Raw genomic sequence first — 9,219 nt, 5'->3', positions numbered from 1 at the left:
CGCAGTTACTTTTTACTTGTATTGTGTCTGTATTACTGGGATTTCCATTAATTGTAGCCTCTTCTAATATTATCTCCTGCTGCCTTAAGGGTATTAAGAACAATATGCCACGAAAATGTCTGATTTTCTACAACTTGTTCTTTGCCGGTCCCTAAATTCCAGAAAAACATCTAACAGTGGCATTCCCTCATTATTAATTTCTTTTCCATCTTTTGATCTCCTTATTATTATCAACTGCCACTTCTCACGTCGCGGCTTCAAGCGAGCAAGCAAAATCATATCCTGACAGTTGCATCAAAAATATGTTTCATTAAGGGCAAAGAGATTAGGAAATAGAACAGATTAAAAATTCTCGCAAAAACGCCAGCTGAGCCCGATAATTATGCACAGAAATACACTGACAAGGTGCACTACAGTTTTAGTGTTCAAGATGATGGAACTTCTTTGTTGACTGTTCCAATAAAATAAAACTGAAATGTCAAAGAAGGCTAGTATGCTCTGGGAACGTAACTCGCTACAAGGTCCTCCGTGACTCAAGTTCTAAAGAGTCATGGCCGCAACGTCAGAACCACAAGGGAGCGCACACAAACAAATATAAGAGCTGGGAGCAACACAAAAATTCAGGGGGCACTTAGGCTCTCTGAAGTGCTGCAAGGTGAAAGCCTTTCCTGGCGCACTGTTTGGCATTGACTGCGAGACTGTTTGTGCTGTATTAGTGGTTTATTTGACTACACACTTTGACTACACATTACAACTACACACTTTGACTGCTTCTTTAGCACGACTCTCTCTCTGCTTCGATGAGTTCGGTTGCATCCATGGCTCTGTTCGCAGTAATGAGGTATGTAACGTGGTCACCCTCGGACGCCTTACGCCCCCTGTCGGAACGGACGACAACTTTTTTTATTAGTTGTCATCTGCTCCAAAAGGGGGCGTCAGGCATCCGTGGGTGACCTCATTACTGCGAATCCGCGCACTCTGACGTCATAACCATTTCGACCAACCGAAAATCGTGACACCTCTGCTGACAACCTCCTGTTGACAACCTCCTGCCGGCAACGATGAGGCATTAAAGGCTTTCGCCTTAATAATCGCTGTCATCCGGATTAAATGTTCGATGGTGCCTTGCGGAACAGGGCATTCTGCGTGCGATAACGGTACACGGAAGGCCGCCACAGAGATATAGCCACAAACATGTTTTGTTTTTACTTCACGTGCTCCTACTTAGTGCAGATATTCCTTTTTTTGCCATTCTTATCTACAACTCCACAACCGCTGTTCACGCACACAGCAAGGAAGCGTCCCCGGAGGAAAATGTTTACGAACGCTTCAGCAACGGAAACTAAAATAACGCGTTCTGGATGAAGAAACAAGAATGCCAAATTATATTACCAAGAGAGTTCTCGGACGAGGGACCCATGAAACGTGCCTACTCTTGCCTCTCAGATTTTATTCTCTCCTTGAAGGACCAATGTTATTATAGTTGTCTGAACTGTCTTCCAAAGCCTCAAGTTGGAAGAAAAGTTGGCGCTTGAGAAGAAAAAAAAACAGAAGCGAAAGTGTCAACATCGATAGCGCGAAAGCGTACCACAAAAAAAAAAAGATCGGAAAAAAATGACAAAAAATACTGAGGGCTTCCTTGTAGACTATATGCTGAAAAAAAAGGAGCTGAAGAAGGGGAACTGAAGAAGCCTTTTCGAAAATAAAAGGCTAGCGAAAGGATAAGTGGTTGTTTTGTATTCTCTTCATATATGGCATAGGATCTATCTAGCTATGTTTTGCTACAGAGTACCATAATTTACATAAATGACTGTTTACTAGCCCAAGTGAGCCTAGTGGCGTCAGCAGCTGTAGCTGAGAGCTACTTTATTTCCTTGAAAAGTTTTTGGGTGCGAAAGGTAACACATGGCTGCGTCATAAGGCCTCCGGTTACATTCGTGCAAAAGAAGGCTATTGTTCAGGAAGGAAAATGGCGCTGCGCAAGCATACGAGAGTATTTTCATTTAAATATCCCGGATTCATTCCTGGAACACTCACCGCGGGTTACCAAAACTACGCTATATTTTCTTTTTTTTTCTGTAACTCCGTGCTTCGAGACCAGTAGTATGCGGTACTGTCTCTATTTTTAATGAACCACACAGAGACCAACACCCTACACAATAAATGCGAGGATGATCAAGTCCCTTCCTCATCCCAGTCACCACGATCAACGAAGTAATTGTAACTCCGTAGTTACGTTTTACAGGTTTTCAACTTAGTTCTATATACAAAAGTGAAGTATCATGGATGGAAGATAAACTGTAATAGCGTCTATTCCAGCATGTATGAGTTACGAATCGCTTTGGAAAGGAGGCACAAGGTATTTGATACTGCTCTTGCCCTTTAAAGAAGTTTTATGAAAGAAAAGCTCAAAAGTAACCAAAAAATGGCGTTGCTTCTTTCTTTCTTCGCTAAAACTGCATTGCACATTTTAGTTGGGCGCTCTCGAAACAATTAGCTAGGGACACATTTTTTAATGCATAAAGTACTATTGTTTTTAGTTAACCTTCTAGGATTGCCATTATTTCTTTATTTTAATTATGTAAGTGGAAAGGTCTATGCTGCCTTCGGAGATCCGCTGTAAATGTACATTACTAAAAATTTCTTGACTCACACTGGAACGAGAATCACGCCAAAGAATGCAAAGAATGCTTAAAGAAAAAATACTAAATTTTATCCACGCAATTAAGCATCGCTGGAAGTATGAAAACTGCAGCTAATAATATGGCAGGAAATGAGCAGCAAATTTCAGCTTCGAAGGATGGCACTAAAACACGACCCTAACCTACAGTTACAGTACAATGCGCGAATAATTTCTTGCTTCAGAGAGAATTCGGTAGCCATGCCTCACAGGACTGCGAAAGAAGCAGAAAGCATATTCTGGTCCAGTAATTAACTTTACTTTGCTTCCATCATCTTTTCTTTCGTCAGCAAACGGACAGCTGCTTGATGGTTTGGTTTGGTTTGGTTTATGGGGTTAGACGCCCCAAAGCGATTCAGGCTATAAGAGACGCCGTAGTGAAGGGCGCCGGAAATTTCGACCACCTGAGGTTCTTTAACGCGCACTGACATCGCACAGTACATGGGCCTCTAGAATTTCGGCTCCATAGAAATTCAACCGCTGCGGCCGGGATCGAAACCGCGTCCTTCGGGTCAGCAGCCGAGTGAAAAAATATTACTTTACAGCAGCAGTGAGATTAGAAATTTTGAAAAACCTGGATGCAGCAAACAGACCGCTCTATGCGGTAAGAAGCAAAGTGCCTGAACGGGAAAAACCCACCAGTCTGAACACTTTCAGGCCTTGGGTTTGAATTTAAAAAAAAAACGTCAAGTAATTTATCTTAAAGAATTATATTTAAAGTCCTGTCTCAACTACTTTCGTGAGCTCACTGCAGCTTAGGATGTAAGGTCGGAAATCTGATCGTCTCTTTAGAAAACTGAAAGCTTGTTTAGTTTGGATGACTAAGTTGAAGATATCCGGCATGGATGCTTGCACAGATTGCAGCATCTTAGCAGCCTTTTAAAAGTTAAGGTTAGACGGCTGCAATTATCATTTGCGTTCCTTTTACCGGACATGAAACGATCTCTATTTAGATGAGCACTCTGTGAGCTGTGAGGAACTGTATTAAAATTTTGCTTCTCACGGACAGCCTCGTAGATTACAAACTTTTCCAACCTCCAAAAACGGAGCTTTGATGCGTACAGAAAAAAGTTGCAGCGAAAAATTCCGGAGGCCCTGCGTTCTAGACGCATTCTTCTCAGTGCACTAGAATTCAAAAGGATCTCGACGTGCGCCTATTTATTGGCTTATTTTTTCCTTCGCTCCCATCATTCAGAGGCGGACAAAACGCCGAGAGGCCTGCCCTGACCGCGCCCTAACCGGATTTCTGAGGTCTTGTCGGATGACGGGAACGAAAACATGAAACCGCTGTTGTGCTTGCGCGAATAAAGTTGAAAGCCATGATGTTCCCCTCCTGAGTGACAGAAAAGAAGGCGGGGTATCGTGGCATAACGCGTACGCGTACACTGACGGGAGACTGCCTATTCAATCTTCCTCCTTATAAAGAAGCAACGATATTCAGCAAGAAGGTTAGAAGAAGACTTGAGCTGTCTCTAGGGGCGAGTGGTACGCATGTCAGAAAAAAATAACAGCGAAAAGTTTGGCGACATTAGTTCACGGAAAAGAGAATAGGCTGGCGAGAGCCGAACGCATAAAAACTGGTCGTGTGGTCGAGACGTGCAAACAGAAGTCACATTGAATTACCAACGGGGGGGGGGGGGGGAGGAAGTGGGGGGGGGGGGTCATCAGAAAAGTCGACATGCTCAGACGTCAGCTTGTGTACGAAAAATGGCGTCGAAGTAGAACACAAAAGCAGGCAATATCTCGGGGACGGGTTCCCGGAAACTACGGATTCAGGAAAAAAAATAAGCGAAAAGGGTTCGTCGGTCCATTCGTCTGCCGACGGAGGGAACAAAGGAGGCATCAATCCCCTGTCCAGAATAATAAGAGCAACAGAATGCCGGTACTCTCCTAATGTTTGAAAGCATCTCAGCAGGCACTATTTGCATGTTCTGGCCAAAATAAAGATGAAAAACGCGCCACTGCTGCCCACAAAATGTTACACAAGAACACATATAGTTGGTAGCATGTGGCCTTCAGGCTTCAAGACACCGAGAATGACCTCGACCCCAAGTAAAGGTATTGGGCAGGGCCTGTGTCGCAATCAATGCTGACAAAGACTGATCCGAAGCCATAGTGCGCAAACATGGCGAAGAAACTTGTGATCAACTGTACAATGGTTGCGGCAGCCACAGAAAAATTACGGTGGGCCCTTAGGACAACTCACGAGCTCTCAATTGGAAAAATATCGTTCTGTGTGTTAATTGATTTTTATTTTTTCCTTCCTTTCTATGCAACACGTGTTCATTAGCAAACAGTCGTGAGGCAACTCATATAGTACGTTCACCTTTCTTCGTCAAGAACCAACGCGGATCTGTAGCCAAAGGGTTGCGTGCGCTCCCCGCAATCTGAAAGCCCTAGATTCCATTCCCCGCACCTTCGCAACAAATTTTAGCTTTATTTGCCTGATTCCTCTGTTTTTAGGAACCAAAGATAATAGAGCATTTAACAACCGACAAGGACTGAAAAATTAACTGCAGGACGCAAGCAGGGAAACTATAAGTGCAGACGCCCAGGCTACATATTTGCTGATAAAACGCAGCAGCTGACAAGATTTTATTCCCGCTAAGCTTTTAAACGGGTAAAATGGCTGAACACAAATTATAAGGCTTTATCAACACTTTGGAATCGCGCACGAGAGGAAATAATTTTTTTTCTTGAATCCTCTTTAGCGTTTGTTTCTGCTCTAATGATGTGAATAGATAATCATTATATGCTGTTAATCATTCGATGATGTTCGAGGGTTGTGGGAAAAGCGTTTCTTCACTAATTGACTGCAGTTGAAGACAAATACAGAGAGCGCACAATCTTCATCTACGAACGAAGAGAAACTTTGTTGACCAGATGGAGTCAAACCTATCAAATAAATTTTCAGCGTATTTAGTACCGGGAACGCTGTGCCCCGGCCGCCGCGGTGGCTCAGCGGCTATGGTGCTCGGCTGCTGACCCAAAAGACGCGGGTTCGATCCCGGCCGCGGCGGCTAGAATTTCTTTGGAGGAGAAATTCTAGAGGCCCGTGTACTGTGCGATGTCAGTGCACGTTAAAGAACCCCAGGTGGTCGAAATTTCCGGAGCCCTTCACTACGGCGTCTCTCATAGCCTTAGTCGCTTTGGGACGTTAAACCCCATAAACCAAACCAAACCAGCTGTGCCCCGTTACGGGGACAAGTTCAAAAAGGTGATTTTTTTTAACTAGCTTGAGATACATTAGTACAATCTGCGGAGCTGAATTATACAGCAAGGCGAACATTATGCACCTGATATTGATTTTAACAACTATTAAACATCTTAGTTTTGACTTTAGGACGCAAGGCTCTTATGCGAAATTCATGGAGATCAGCATGGCAGCTCACACTGTTTTAAATGTTTTTATTGACAATTTCATTAAAAATTCAAAATTTCGAAATTTGATTCCAATGGCAAAATTCCGCTTTTGAAGGCTTGTTGAGTTTGCTTTTCGGAATTACATAGTTACGAAATGGCACCGCTTTGTCTCGTATCGGTGCCGAAATAAAGTTAAATTCTCCTACACGATTAAGTACAGTGACTGCGCCAGTATCTCGCGCATTAGAAAAGCGAGAGACATTATTAGATTGATATGCCATGAGGCAAAGCCAATCGAATGAGCTTTTAAACGCGTATTTTTTGCGGTATGTAGTTCAAAACACATTGCCGAATAAGAAAATGTATCAACGGGGCTCTACCTCGACGTTGACGGCCATCAATTACACTATATTACCTCGCCTGCTAAAATAGTTTATTAGTTAATTTAAATTAATCAATCGTATAAATATTGACCTATGTGAGCCATATAAAGGCCGCCTTAGTGTGCAATGCAGCTTAATAGACCACACCTAAGTATCCTGCATATTTTTAAAACAAAAATCTGTAAAAGTAGAAAACAATCACCTTGTATATCCGGCTTACGTTCCGGGTAGACCTAAAGCCGTCAATAAGCTATAGACACATCTTGTAAGATGCTGCAATTTAACTATTATATTGATGATTAATGACTATAGATGATAAAAGCTCTAGATTAACGGTTTCTTAACTCATGGAGCAGGCGGAAACAGCTGCATAATAAAAAAAAAGATGCCCAGGCTTAGCTTGGTTAAGCCAAGAATGCGTTGCATATTGCGCGGTCTTTTTGCGCGAGGTATTGCTTGGCGGCACTCGATTTTCTCAGCAGCTTTTCCTCCGTGACGTATGGATGGATGGATGGATGGACGGCAGCGCCCCCTTTGAAATGAGGTGGTGGCAACCGCCACCATGCTCAGCCGTCCTTTTTTATTTTCTTTTTATTTTTTTTTTATTTTTCCTTTCTGTCTTTATTATTTTTCTTTTTCCTTTTTTTCTGACGTGGTTTGATGACGTCATGTCACCACGTGACGTGACGTCACGTCACGTGGTTTGGTGGCTGCCCGGCTGAACTGAGTGATTGCAATATGCTACGCATAAAAACTTTACACGTAGGCTTCCACTTTTGATACAACATGATGTAACGCTTTGAATACACCAACACCCTGGTTAAATACATCGCTGCGGAGAATACATATTACAGGTGTCGAAAATGGAACACGAAAAGTGGCAGACGACATTTCACAGCAGAGCCAACCAGAGAGGTTCTTGGTTGTATCCGTCCGCCCTCGACCGGAGGCATTTGCAGAATTTGCATTCGGTTGGCCGGTTCAAGATATAGATGAACACAACTTTGAAATATTTGTCAATACAGTCACCTCCATTTTACCTTCGGAATAAAGCCACTTACACTCTGCGTTCATACGCTGCAAGCTACCAGCGTGAACTCCGCAGGAGAAGAGAAGGAACACAACTGAATCACTTGTTAACAGTGTATCACCAACTCCTCCGTCTCGGCATTGTGTTAGGCCTCATCCACAGAACAAAAAAAAGCGTGTTTGACTGACGCCTTGTTTCAGACTACAAACCCGCTTTGAAACGTCAAATATAAAATTTCGAAAAAAAGAATAGAGGAGAACAGGTGTTTTTAAACTCTGGGCACAAAAAAAAAACCACGCGGAAATTAAATCCGAGTACACAAACAGTAGACATAATTATTTTTAACGTTGTTAGTTATGGAGAGAAAAGTTTCATCGTGCAACAGTATTAGACAACACATAGCATAAAGGATGCAAAATTACGCGGAACAGCGTGCCGTCCGATGGAGAAGAATCACCCAAGCAGCACAATTAGTAGGCCCAATATCGGGAAAAATATTGGCAAAGTCTTGTCCTACAAAGGCACAGAGAGAAACCATTCATTTGCAATATTGGGCCCATTACATGTGTTGCTCGTCAGCGGCTTAGACATATCGTTTGTGTCGTTGCATTCTACTTTAGCGCCCCTTCGGTAAACCAGGAGGTGCCATACCGCCCTATGAAATTGCAAGTGGCGCGGATGAACTCTCTAGCGGTTAGAGTGTCCTTAAGGAAAATTCGTTCAAAGGTAGAGGACAAAGAAGCCACCCCTGTAACTTCGTTTGCTGAGGACATCATCATCATAATCATCGTTTGCACAGCAGCGCAAGTCGCACGCAGAGGTAGTGAATCCGTCTTCTGCCGGGGGGAAGCAATCGTTGTTTCTTCTTTCCACGAAATAATAATAATCATCATCATCGTCAACCTGACTACGCCACTGCAGGTCAAAGGCCTCTCCCATGTCTCTCTAATTAACACTGTCCTTCGCCAGTCGCGTCCACCGTTTCCCAGTAAACTTCTTAATCCCATCCGCCCACATAACTTTCTGCTGCCGCCTGCTACGCTTGCCATCTCTTGGAATCCACTCCGTTACCCTCGAGAACCACTGGTTATCTTGCTTTCGCATTACATGCCCTGCCAAAGCCCACTTCTTCCTCTCACTTGGCTCAGAAATTTCGAGGCAGCACTTTGGTGATCTATAGTGCCACGAGGTGAAAGCTTTTCCCAACGCTGTCCAGCGTCCTAACGCTAGACAACGAGAGTTGCGTACGCGTTGGCAGGAAGTAGGCGTAGCGTAGCCAAGGCTGGAATCCTTGACAGAGCACAAGGAATTTTAGCGTGTCAAGGCTTGCCTCGCGGGGTTGAAGGCTACTTCTGCGCATGTGTCTGTACATCTCTATGTTTTGTTTTGTTCAGTGTCTCGAAAGCCAGACAGTAAAGGGGAGGAGGAGGAGGAGGAGGAGGAGGAGGAGGAGAAAACATTTATTGTAGCACTGTATTGAAATGGGAAGGGAAGCTGTGGATGGATGTTGACCTGGGTGGCAGTCCCTATTCCGGGACGGCATTCACTGCCGCCGCTGCCCGTGCTCTCTGGACCAGGGCCCGCTGGGCCTCCAGGTCCGAGCTGGACAGGGCCGCCTGCCAGCCCTCCCTAGTTGGCTGACTTATAACTGCTACATTTGTATTTGACTGGCAGGCCCACACCATGTGGTATAGGTCAGCATACTTCCCGCAGAATTTGCACCTGCCCGTGAAAGTCGGGTCTACGTGTTTTAGTACGGCGGG

The sequence above is a fragment of the Amblyomma mixtum genome, chromosome 1 (genome assembly GCF_055824585.1).
Source record: "Amblyomma mixtum isolate Tamu chromosome 1, ASM5582458v1, whole genome shotgun sequence".
NCBI lineage: Eukaryota > Metazoa > Arthropoda > Arachnida > Ixodida > Ixodidae > Amblyomma > Amblyomma mixtum.
The sequence above is the reverse complement of the archived record's forward strand: the minus strand, read 5'-3'. Positions refer to the sequence as shown.